At 31.9% G+C, this 14,018-nt stretch overlaps 1 long non-coding RNA gene across 2 annotated transcripts in view; it reads right to left on the reverse strand.

Annotated features, from left to right (window-relative positions):
• Window positions 1-324: 324 nt before the first annotated feature.
• The window catches only part of LOC127716175 (uncharacterized), a 151,609-nt gene continuing 137,915 nt past the window's right edge, over window positions 325-14,018 (reverse strand). Inside the window, exons 1-3 of one of the 2 annotated variants that reach the window (XR_007988794.1) lie at window positions 4,792-4,872; window positions 1,952-2,206; window positions 325-745 (exon numbers count right to left, since the gene is read on the reverse strand). This is a non-coding gene — a long non-coding RNA (uncharacterized LOC127716175). Of the gene's footprint in view, window positions 746-1,951; window positions 2,207-4,791; window positions 4,873-14,018 lie in introns of those variants that run through there. The other variant, XR_007988793.1, reaches the window with a different exon arrangement.

Below are 14,018 nucleotides of genomic sequence, written 5' to 3' on the forward strand. Positions count from 1 at the left end.
CAAACGATTACTCGAGCAGTGCACTTTCCCATTCTCCGTCCAATGTATAGCTTTTGTAAAGTTGAATCCTAAATGCGCCACCGTTGTTATTTTCAAAAAGCGAAAGAGAATCCTCGCTCGATACGTAAAGGTAAAATTCATCCATCGTTTAGTTACAAGATGTATAGTTGTATCATTGACAATCATATCAGATCTGCTTATTCTATAGTAATTTAAACATAAATGGGGTCTAATAACACGCTGGGCTTAAAACATGTTTTCGTTAAAAATTAATCAAGAAAGTTCAACACTTATAGACACATATAAAGATAATTACAAAATAAATAAATAAAAATGCATATAATAAAAACTGGAGTCATCAAAATTGTCGTACATAACCCTCATAGAAGACAAGAGAAAGAAATGTAGGAATTTTCCAATCAATTTTTTTTAAACATGATATGTATGCACTTGTATAAATTATGCTTAATATGTTTTGTTTAGGAAAATTATTGAAGCAATAGCACAGAGAAATAAAATTGACGAGGAATAAGCATGTCTGATTGTCCTATTAAGTCTCCATGCATCCAAGTTGTTAGCTCCATTTATGCAGAGCACACCATTGAATTCCCCAAGTTGCAAGGAAGATATTCCTTTCAGGACATTAGACAAAACACCTCTCTGCTGATCAATAATTCGTTTGTCTCGATAACACCCTCCACCTAATGACTGAAACATCCTCTGATGTGGAAATGAATAGGCAATTCTACAATTTAAATTAAATATTGAATGATGAAGTGTGTTTTTTTTTCATTAAATCACAATAAATCCGGATAGTACCTACTTGATCAAATGTCGGGAATAAAAATCTTGACTTATCAACTAATTTCGATATGTTTTTTCTTTTACATTGTGACTGAAATATTTGTTTATTTTCCCACTTTTTGTTTGATATTTAAATGAATTATAAATATGCTTTTTATTCGTAAATCAATAATGACGGTAGTCGGCTGTGGGTTTGTTCATCACATAAACAAAAAGTTTCTTGGTATTTTAGTCAATGTGAAAATTTTTCAAAAAAACCAAATTCCAAACTGAAATAACCCCCTTTCCCCATGAAATGCAAATAAAAGAAAAAAAATGAAATCAACATAACAATTAGAAATCATTCAAGGCACAGCCATTTGCAGTAGATGGTAAAAAACATCGAAGACTAAAACATAAAACAATTGAAGCGTTCGAAAATATTCTAATATTCATTCGGCTTTGGGCGTTACTTACGAAGGACAATCCAGGAAAGCGCTATATATAATGTGTCGTTTTCATTTTCAAGAACAAAATCGACCAAAAGGTCTTTATTATGGATTAAAGGTAACGAAAACACTTAAACAATCACGCATTGAATATATTTATAGTTTGAATAACAGAAGTGGGATACGATTTCTTTAGCCGGGACAGGCTGTATCTGTAAATAACGAAGTCCATTTTATAGCAAATGGTGCTGTAGATACTGTCTTTCTTTCCATAATTCGTTTAGTTCTATTTATGTATGAAATTTTGATTGCTATGTCTCGCTTCATCACATGATTAATAAAAAAAAGACCACTACAGGAAAAGTACTTTAAATAAGAGGTAAAATAGCCAACCTTAACACAAAATAAATACATATCGTAACTTTGAATTAAAGAATGATCGCATTTATCGAACACAATCACAAAAATTTATGCCGTCCTACACCTTAATATCGATTACTATACTTCTAGTGTATGGATTGAAATGAGGCGGGTTGTAAAAAATCAATTCTTCCCTAACCTGTAGGATTAGTAGAACAGTAAAACAAGCCAACAAACTGGTTATATTTCCTGTGTTCACATTCTCCTTATGTCATGACTTGGCTCTACTCGTATGGCTATTTAAATCTGAATACAAAGAAGGAGATCTAGCAGGTATATTCAAATTCTATGTGGCATACCTATTTTATCGAAAAATGGGGGGTCTATCGACACCTTCAGTGTCCCAATCAGTCTTCCACATCTATTAACTTGTCCTGGACCAGGGGCGTCCGTGCACGTATTCAATGTAACATCTGAAGCCGCCTGAGCAGTTTGAGCATTTTCACATTCTGGTGTTCTGTAAGTCGATTCAAATGTAGACAGCAAGAATTTTACTGCAGACGGGATAGAAGAACCGTTCAGGACAGCGTCTGTACAACGTAAACACTCTATTCCTGAAGAAAAATCAATGGATTTAATTTAAATAAAAAAAAACAATGAATGTACCAGAATATCGCATTATGATAACTATTTCCACCTTTTCCTCGACCAAAATTTGATCTTCGGTGCAATAGTTAGGCACTTGTTGATCAGAATAGAAAAATCTAAATCTTGTATGCCCACTTCTCATTGTGTATGCTTTTTTACAAACATTATTTGTGTGTGTAATGTCAGACTATCTACACTAAACTCATATAAAGAGTTACGTTTTGTCCACAAAAAAGCTCGAATCAAAAAAGTTAAACACCCAAATAATAAGTATTTTCTGGAATGGATTTTGTTTTATAAAGATATTGGAAATGTTCAAGATTACGTGTTTATTCATCTTTACTTGGCATTGTGATCGCGTATTGTCTTTATTGTATTTTGCCAACACTTAGGTTTTACTCTAAGGCATAGATTTTGCAAAAACTTTTCAGAATTTTCAGTATTAAATGCTCTGCCACTTCGTATTTTATTTGGCCACTAATGACTCTAATTTAGACAAAACGCGCGTCTGGGGTACCAAATTATAAGCCTGTTATCTTTGATGAAATTTTGTTCTAAAATTTTGAACTGTATAAAATCACCAATAACTGTCAAATTAGTTGTAGATTTTATGCTATTTAAACAATTTAACGATGTTGGCTACTCTGTTTCAAAATAACAAGCTCTTAAAATCACTGTTAAAAGTTGATAGTAAAAATATAACAGAACTAAAATAGCACAAAGAAATGCAAGGTTCGTGTCCTTGTTTTTTTTTAAATATAAGCCATTCAAAATTTGGCGGAAAACGAATCTCTCTTGATTTTCAAACATTATACATAGGCCCCTTTTTTCTTTCAAAAACTTTGAAAAAAGGAATTTTATAAGATTTTTGGAAAATGGTTTTTAAACTCTATATATACTTAATGAAATTATGAGAAAAGAAGGAGGGGTTAACAGGCAAATGTTTAATGGCACCACATGGATAAAACAAAAGGATTCCGAATATTTGACAAAAGGTCAATAACATGATAAGCAATCATCCTTAAACCCATTGTTCTCCCCACTTTTGTTCTACAACAGTTTATCCTGTATATTCTGTTTTTGGTAGTTGATTTTGTTGCAGCCACTTCCTCAAATATAGCTAGCAATTATATTCAACGCTAAACTTGAATTATCATAGCACCTGTAGAATTTGAAATATTTTTCTTAATTAAATTCTAGCTGTCGCTGTTGTATTTCATTGTAAACTTGCAATGAAAAAATGATAGATAAATGCAAAACTGCATAAACGGAGTTATATATATAGTGCCAAGTGGTGGCAAAATAAGAATTGCTCCGAATCAAAAGTGTAAGCAGCCAAAAAAGAAACAGCTTTGAACTCACATTTCTAATTCAGATTTGAATTATTACAAGTTATTTATACCTCTACTATCTATTTTGATAAACAGTTTAACCTAATTTTCAGTAGGAACGATGGTATACTCGTGATTGACATTTGTCTGTTACACATCATGCATGCTTAGTAAGTTCAATATTGATTCGTGATTGAACTTTAACTTGTACATAAAAAAGTACTTTATTATTTAAAACTTTAAATACTTGCGAATGTGGAAATTCAGTTGAACTTATAATTTTTTTTTTCATTAACGTACGTGGTGCGCTTTTTCTGCGAAACTCATAAAATGGTTACTATATTTGAATCAAAACTTGTTTTTATATAAATTCTTTATATTGGACATATATTCAAAACAATCAACATTTAAATAAGTTGTAATATACTTTTATATAATTTAATCGTTTAGAAGAATGCACACTTTCTTTTCGTTTTACAAAAGAGCTGATTGCGACATAGAACAGGAGGTCACGAAAAACACAGCGGAACATTGTATTTTAAAGGTTTAAACACATTTTTTGTCGGTTTATTGATGTGTTAATTGGTGAGATTGAATACATGTTCGAAGGACATTTATGTAAAGTGTGTGTGTGTCGGCGACCTTTTTTTACACCATTATAACCTTAACCTCTAAAAACATGTGTTTAATCCTTATATTTCTCATCCAATATGTTTGTTATTTTCTTTTTCTTTAAATATCCCCTTTCCTCGAAAACAACGGCTGATATGCATAAAAATACTTAAGTTAAAATATCCATTCGTAGCACTAATTTCATCGTAGGACATGTAGAAAAATCTGTCCGTTCGTAACAAATCTTAACTAAATAGTTTCATGTAGCTGAGCCCCAAGGATTCCATTCATGTGATAGGACATGACTATTGACACTGTTTACATTTTACATGGATAGGACAGAATTCCGGCAACACCGTCTATCAAAGTGTAAACAAAGGAAAGAAATTCTTACACATTCATTTATTTGTAGATATACAAAACATAAAATAATTATTAAAGAAACATGTAATTTTAATTTAAGTAAATGTATAATAAAACCGCAAAGTATAACTTGTATTTTTTCTATCCTTATAAAAAATAAGAAGATGTGGTATGATTGCAAACGAGACAACTCTCTACCAGAGAGCAAATGAAAACGAGCAAAACTCTTATGTATTATAACTTACCGTACGATTCCCCGGTTAAAAACAAAAATGTAAACACGATCAAAAACATTATTAATATAAACTACATAAATCTTCTTGTCACAATTTTCACGTGACACGGAAGAATACAATTACATGTAAGTGTATTTGGATGAGACATAACTACTGATTATAGGTTTAATATTGCTACAATTGTGTATCTATATAAGTGTTTTCTCTATTTCCTTTAGGCTAAGTGATGAATTGTTCGGATTAATCATGATTGAATAATTTTTACGTTTCATTAATACATGTTATATTCAACAACTATACATGCTAACGAATTTCAAACAAATGATTTAGTTATAATGAATAATATGTTATTGAAATAATCTAGCGGTAGGATTGGACACAAGTTATTACAACTTATATAAAGGCTCTCTCCTTACGTATCCAATACACATATTATGAATCATCACAAGAAACACATACGTAATATAGCTTTAGTAAAAGAAAACAAAGGAAGGTGTCGCACATTAATTGCCATGGCAGCAAAAAAAATATCCCAAACAGCAAACAAGACAGAAAAAGCTCAAAGATAAAAACAGATAAATAGAACGCAAGGAAAAGAAATGCACAATGCCACATTCTGCAAGAAATCCAGTACATTAAATACATGAATATAAAAAGTTTTATCTGTCTAAAGTGCTTATATTCTTAGTATCATAAATCTGCATGCAATTTTTGTTTGTATACTATTGGGCGATTATTTGGGGGAAAATATGGAGTTTTTGTTTTTATCCCCTAATCATAATCATTTTTTTGGGGGCTCCAATTACATTTTTATAAGTTATACTACAAACAGTGGGCCCTAATAGAGAACAGTTTCGAAGGTGAGACGCCTCCCCTTTCTGAGCGTCCCGAATTCGTGATTTTGAAGTGAAAATACGAAATATAATAGTTTAAATCGAAAACTTATTAGTTAGACCACTCAAGGTTTTTATTCGGATCTCTTTGGTTAGACTCGGGCTATACCGCTATTTTTTTTTAAATGTTTGTATCTACTCTCTCTAATGAATAAATTGTTTCAGGTATAGAAGTTCATTGATACCTCGACTTCATCTCACCTAAAGTACTCATTATACATCATGGATTTATTTCATGCTTCAAACTAACCGTGTTCCGAGGGTTACACTACAGACTTTTGGAAAATACTTTTACAAATTTTGTAATACTGCTGTGTAAATCGAAAATTCACGTTCCAAAAATCCGAGGATCATCTTTGTCAAAATCAAACTTTCGATGCTTGGATGCTTTATAATTAAATTAAACAGCCTCATTTTTTTTTTGTATCTGCCGAGCTTGTCTGCTTATACATACATTTTCTGCAGGAAAGTTGCTTTTTAAGAACACTTTTTACGTACATTGGAATCCTATCATATGTTTGTTTCATAATTACAAATCGTAAAAGAGGTGATTATCATGACATATTAATTCATAAAAAAAATCTCTAAAAATATAAGACACAAAGAAATAGAATGGATATTCGTAGCTGGTTCTTCATCTCCAAGTCAATTAACCGCCTCAGTGGTCTCGTGGTAGCGAATTCGTTTCTAGTGTGGGAGGTCTTTAATTGGTTCGAATTCCGACCGAGTTAAACCGAAAACTTTAAAATTGGTATTTGCTGCTTCTGCGCTAAGCACTCTTGATTTATGCTTAATTATGTTAACAGTTGGAAAGGAATTTAACCATAAGATTGGCATGAAGCACAATATAAAACTAACGTTAAATCTAAAGGCGCAGAGTACCGATCTCAGAGTACTCGCATGCATGTTATGAGAGAACGGGACATATTTGAATGAATGTCTCAAATTATTTTCAAATAATTTAATTTTAGATGTAACACGACTACTGATTGGCTGAAAGTTGTTTGTCTATCAGTTCATAGACATAATTTTGTCATTTGACCGTGACGTCATCAACGTTTTTTCATGATTTACTTCAATTGGATTATTCAATGTGCAACACATTTTTATGTTATTTCTTCATAGACAGAAAAAAATATTACAGTCATTCCTTAGATAATTGTCCATGTCACAACGTTTTTTTTTTTAAATCAAAGACTAATACAGGATAGTTACATGTGTAATAACGAACTGAACTTTTATTGGTCGGTTTTCAATAACAGGAATTAAACAATTGTATACGACAATTTATCCTTATTGTCCGCTTTTTCCCCATCCGGTGAGAGACAGTACGTTATCGTATCTTATTGATTTTATCCTGCAATTTAAAACCGAAAAAAAAAATATTTTCATAAAATTAGATTGTTTTTTTTTATTTTGAGATAAAACAAAGTTATCCTGTGTCAACATCCCTCAAATCAGACTGGAGAGAATTGGACACAGGGTTATGTAATCTTATCTAAAAACACAAGATATAGCAAATAACAATACATAATTCTATTTATATACTCACTACGAAATATAAGAAAAGCTAGACGATCCTTTACGCAATTATTTTATACACATATATAAATTATGTTGACTACTTGTACTTTGTGTGAGGGTCTGGATGGATAGGGTTTACATAATAGAGAATAATGGGGAAAAAATAGTAGAAGAAATGGCTAAAACAGTTAAGAATAGGGAAATATAGGCCAAACAAAATAAAGAATAAAGCATAATAGGGAGGCTGAAATATAAAGAATAGAGTATAATTGGCAAAATAAATAACGAATATAGAAAAATGGTCTTAAAATTAAAGAATTCAAAAATGAATGACCACTTCTATCCAGACCCTCTGTATATGTTTTTTTTTTTGCATTTTGGCTTTGCTATGTCCTATATTTTTCAGTCAAAGTTCAAACATAAGGCAAACGTTCAAAGCTACACTAGTACCTAAATAGAAGTCTTTAGAACTCGAGAAGGTTTGAATAATTGAATTGAGGTACTTTAGAAGTGCTTTCTGGTAGTACATTGTTGTTTTCAAAATTCAATACCTCACCAAAAATCCATTTCCAACAAGTGTTTTGTTTGTGTTTCCATTTTATTTCATCTAATGTAAATATTAGGTTATTAAATATTATCGAATGTATTCCATGTAAACAGTTTAATTAGAGACTGCAAATATTTGAATTTCCGATTCATAATTAAATAATGATTTAGACAATATCTACAGGACAAATTAAGTTAACTCTTCATAAATCAGTTAGAATATCTAAAACGTAAGTTCTTTTTATGTCTCGCCATTGAGTTGTCATGAAGAAATTAGTATCATTCACGTCCTGTCGCCATACAATAGCTTGGACTTTTTTCGTTAAGCTTGTAGATGTTGAGTTCATTTTTTGGTTCCTTAGAAAAGAATTGGCTGTTTCAGCATCTTAACAGCTTAAAGTCTGTGAGTTTTTTAATTGTTCGTACCCCAAAATGAAAACAACGTCATATCATATGTTGAATTCCATTATTTAGGATGTTTTCAACCAATTGCAATCACGGCGTTTTGGTGTAACTTTTGAAAATATTACCCAGATTGCATTAGATTCTGAAACGGCGAATTGACTTAGAGTTGCGCTTCGTGTGATCTATGAATTGCGCAGTACTTCCGTTATTCTGCTGGAGAGGAAGCTGTTAGTGTCCCGACATTCAATTGATAACGAGTAATTAAATATATCACTTCGTATTTTATTGCTCCTTTTATTTACGATTTTATAAATGTATAGTGTTTCGTTGCTGTCATCTTTTACTATTCGTAGGTAGCCCCTATTTTTTTAAGATGAAGTTTGATTAAAATCTGAAATTTTAATTGTATTTAATCCTTTAAGCTATATTAACATTTTTTGGTAAAGTTTATATCTTCTTCTGCTTATGTTAAATTGTTCTTTTTTCCCTTATGTTTAAGAGCCTCGGTAGCTGTAGGGTCTAAGTAGTCCATCTTCTGTATCACTATCATGTCCACACTGAGGTTGTGTGTCCGAACCCTAGCTGCACGTGGCAGGTGTGATCGACTGCAATCTTAATAGACTAGGATTGCCAGTTTTCCCGCCGAATGTCGGTGGTTCTTTCCGGGAACTCCGGCATCACCCAACAATAAAAACTGACCGCCACAAAATTACCAAAAGTGCTGAAAGTGGAGTTAAATACCAATCAATCAATCAATTGTTAATCTTCTAACAAATGGCAAAATCAACGTTGATTGGTTGTAAAGAAGGTATCAAATATATCAGCAGTTATTTAATTATTGATCTTTACATGCTTTATGCATATTGAGTTCTTATACAACGTCGACTTTAATGTTAACTTACAATTGAATATAAGTTCATTACTAAATACAGTTCTACTGCATGCCGACGATTTTTATATAAGAAACATAGAATAAGATAAGGAAATTTATTGAGTTCAGTTTAAATCAATTCGGAAATATTATTGCTATCTCTAAATGGTAAGCTATTAAAAGTATTTTTGGTGATTTTGTTTTACTAGTATGTTTATTCATTTAAGAATTTCGGTTATTTATATCAGAAATTGTTGAATATCTATTTATTTATAGTTCCATTCAGAACCCTTTTCGTACAGTATTGTAATTAAGGAAATTTTAATTTATCAAAATAATTATTTTCTGTAAAAACCTCGGCTTACTGTTTTAATAAAACTGGGTATTATATATATCTTTATATATACAAGCCAAATAAATTATATATATAATATTTTTTTTGATATCCCGACGATGTGACCGTGTCCCCGACCCATGTAAAGAATCGAATATTTTTTTCTATTTTCTATTTTCAAAACAACTCTCCAAACAGAATTTTAATGGGTTAGCTCACACGGTAACAATCTACGGGAAGACGTGTCGCCCCATGTCATAAAATATTCTAACATCAAGGCTTACAATTTAAAGGAACGCCCAACAATCCCCTCCACTTGGACATACGATCCCAATACCGAGCCGACCTTTCCTTGATATAGTCTAAAATGTTGTTTGTTATTCGGGGGATTTGAAGTGTTATTGTGTGATTAACCAGGGTTGTGATCGAAATCGAACCTTTCTGCACGCTAGCCTATAAGTTGCTATGACATCATTACATCAACGGCGTCGATATGTTTCGAACTAACAGACATGTAGTAACTGATCCGATGTAACTAAATATATTCATAGCAATGGAAAGTTCACAATTTGGAAGCTGAAACCATCTTTTTTATCGTAAAGTTTTGTTCTCAACCGCCTTTTATTGTCATTTCTAAATGTAAGTCAAGATATGAAGCATACTTAACTGCATCTGTTGTATCCTTTATATCAAGTTCGATTAGATAGATGCGTTCAACACAGTCACCGAACGTTTTATCATTTTGTGATTTGAAATCTGTTCGATAGTGGAATAGCTAATCATTTTCAAAGAAAAGTAATTGATTAATGGTCGTTCACTTGTTCGTCCATTGACAAATATATAATGCATGCACAGGACGAAAACCAATTGAAAAAATATATGAGTAGGCGATGTGAAGTGGGTCTTCCGGAATGTAGGACGTAATACGTAGACTATCAGTGAAACATTAATGTACCTTGTAAAGGGACTGAAACTTGACCTTGCAAATGTTCAACTACGGGTTACGTACTAACGGTATTGAAGACTTGATCACTTTTATAGGCCACTAGTCTAAATACCGCATGTTAAGATAATCGGTAAGATAAATTCGTTACACAGTGTGCCAGTGACCTAATACGATATATATGGGGTCAGTAAATTCCATATGGGGATTTGAGCTTCTCTCTCACCCCAATGGAAATTACTGACCCCATATGTATCGTATAAGGTCACTAGCTTCGCTCTCACCCAATATGGAATTTACTTACCCCATATATATCATATTAGGTCACTAGCTTCGCTCTCACCCCATATGGAATTTACTGACCCCATATATATCGTATTAGGTCACTAGCACACTATGTAACTATATATATATATATATATATATAACTCGTCTAAACATCAGCCCAACAATGTTAGATCTGTAAAATTTGCTTTCGGAAATTATTTGTTCTTCCCTTGCCGGGATTCGACTACTGAGATACCGTGACACCAAATCGCCTGCACTGTATCCGACGCGCTAGACCACTCGACCACCTAGGCTTCACATATATATATATATATATATCTTTTTTCTTACATGTACGCTGTTCACAACAGAATAAATGTATTGATCAATATTCAATCTTACAGAATAATTATATTCAGGAACTATTTTCGGAATGTACCGGCTGATTCTATTCTTAAACCCACAACATGGATAGAATTGTACTTAATATCATGAATAAAATATCTAATACATCATTGTTTCATTGAATGCACACAGTTCTTTTATGTTCAAAAATAAGAATTAAAACTTCCGATAATGTGATTACATAATAAAGTCAAATTGTAATTTCATGGTCTTTTTCTATGAACTACGACAAAGATATAAAGAAAAAGTTTAAAAAAGGATATAGTATCATTCACAAAAGAAGTAGAGAGACATGAATGCATCAACGATAATCGTAACATATGCATCGATTATTGAACTGCATCGATTATCGAATAAATACTGCTAGTGGGTGTTTGGTGAGCTTGACTACCCACGAGGCTCTCGCACGGTCAGTATTTTACTTAACTAAAAGAAGGCATATCGGAGTACCAAAATGTAAAGTTCCGATAATAGGCGTTCTACATAATGGCAAATTAAAAAAAATGAATAAAAGATTTGTTTGCAGTCAGGACCTGTTGTTCAGTGGTAGTCATTTGTTGATGTGGTTCATAAGTGTTTCTCGTTTCTGGTTTTTAAGATAGATTAGACCGTTGATTTTCCTGTTTGAATCCTTTTACACTAGTCATTTTGGGGACCTTTATAGCTTGCTGTTCGGTGTAATCCAAGGCTCCGTGTTGAAGTCAGTACTTTGACCTATAATTGTTTACTTTTTACATATTGTGACTTTGATGAAGAGTTGTCTCATTGGCATTCATACCTTATCTTTCTATATATTTCTATATATTATGTACGTTCATTTAAATGGTACCATAGGTGGTTTTAGAAATGGAGGGGACAGGGACAACGGGCCTTCTTTACAAAGCTACATGTATGGTTAACGCATAGACTATTTACAAGTCCCATTCATAACGTTGTCTTGTCGCCCCCCTTTTTTCCAAAACTCTAGATCCGCATCTAGGTACGTAAAATATATACGTGTCAATTTTCATTCAGTCTTTGTTGTTAATAAAAAAATGTTTTTGTGTAATTATATGCACAATAGACTCGGAGAAGTAATCTATATATGTAACAAAACTCATGCGTTCGAACCCAGGGCTATAGTTGTATTTTTTCATTAAACGTTTCTTTTAAAAACCAGTCATCACATACACTTCCTCCTTCAACGGCGGAACCAAGGAGTGGGGTGGGTTACGGGGGTCGATTTCCCCCCCTAAATATGTGAATTAAAGTTTCATGGTGTTCCGGGGTTGGAACTCGACATTTTAATGTGGCTGGATAAGAAATCTTGCGAAAGTTTTGATAATTCATATCACTGATTATGAATATGTATTAAGTTAATAAGGTAAAATAGATTAACATTATATAAAACTTCAAATTAAAAAAAAATAAGTTGACTATATTTTATGTTTTTGGTTAGCTATTTTTTTGTTTACTATTAGTGTAAAAGGGAGATCTTGTAAAAGAAAATCCTCTATGTTATCAGAATCTTCAGAAATGTACTGCTATTGAATTATCATCTTCCCGTACTCTTTTTTGCCAATTTCTATTCGGTATGCAGTAACCACGAGACCTCTCGTTAGAATTTGACATGTGGCAACCGTAGCGAATTCAGTCTAAGGAGGATAAAGATTTTTTCGTTGTTTTATTTTAAAGTTTTACTTGACCGATTTTATTTAGCTCTTGTTATGAACAGTTTTAATTAAAAATAAGTGTATTAGTTTTTGCCTAATTTAATTAAAATCGGTCAATTGAATATTTTTTTTTCAATTAAAACTGTTTGAAAAACTTGGACTAGTATACTCAAATTTAGTATAATAGTCCCAGTTGAAGATAACTGTGATACATCACAGCTGTTATTGTATGTTTCCAATATCTGTCAATTTCTTTGTTAAAATTACATTTTAATAAAATATGTTGTTATTTTAAGACATTTAATAAATAAAAAAATACAAAGACCTTCATCGTAAGTGTTTACATCTTGATGTGACTATCTATCAATGAAAGAATTGTATCAAAATTGACGTTAAAATCCATTGACTTCTTTGTCGAATCTCACTATTATCAAAACTGAAAAATCGTTGGCGTTGATTGCATTGGTATTTTACAATAATTAAAAAAATATGTATAATAAAAAAACATGGTTCAAGGTTTATTACTTTTATCTGGCAAAATCAAACTATTATTGTAAAAATAAGGATATGTGGTATGATTGCCAATGAGACAACTATCCACTAAAGTTCAAATGAAGTGTAAGCAATTACAGACAACCGTACGGCCTTCAACAATGAGAAGACCCCATAACGTATGATCGGCTGTGAAAGGCTACGACATGAAAAATATGAAACAATTCAATTGAGAAAACTAACGGCCTAATTTATAACAAAATAATTTACGGAATACAAATATGACAGACATGAACCAACGACAACCACTGAACTACAGGCCCCTGACATGTGACAGGTACATAAAGAATGTGGCGATGTTTAACATGTTTTTGAGTGCTCAACCCTCCCCTGACCTGGACAGTGGTGTAACAGTACAACATAAGAACAAACTAAAAAAATCAGTTGAAAAAGGCTTTAGCTAAATCATTAGATGGATACAAATAGAAATACATCTAACAAAAGCACAGAGTGGACGTAGAATCTTTTTATACATAATTTTAAAGAAACATAATATGCATTTTTTTTTCTATCATATTAAATTTGGTTTACTTCGTTTGTATTTAATTTATATTTATCATTTGAACGTCGTCATACCTATTGAAAAAAAAAAAATTACACGTTTCCCCAAAATGCTTTTAAAATGCATTCAAGAGAATTAATTTGATTAGAAATTAAGATCTAGAAGATTTAAATCATGAATACATCATGCTTCTCTATGACACATAGTATTACTATAAATGTTGAATGTAAATTAACAATTCATCCTTTAAAGTCATATGAAAGACCCATGCAACGAGTTTTTTTGTAATTTTAATGTTGAACAAATTATTGAACCAATGCATGCATATTCTAAAGTAACTTA

Source organism: Mytilus californianus, unplaced genomic scaffold (genome assembly GCF_021869535.1).
Source record: "Mytilus californianus isolate M0D057914Y unplaced genomic scaffold, xbMytCali1.0.p SCAF_9, whole genome shotgun sequence".
Taxonomy (NCBI): Eukaryota; Metazoa; Mollusca; class Bivalvia; order Mytilida; family Mytilidae; genus Mytilus; species Mytilus californianus.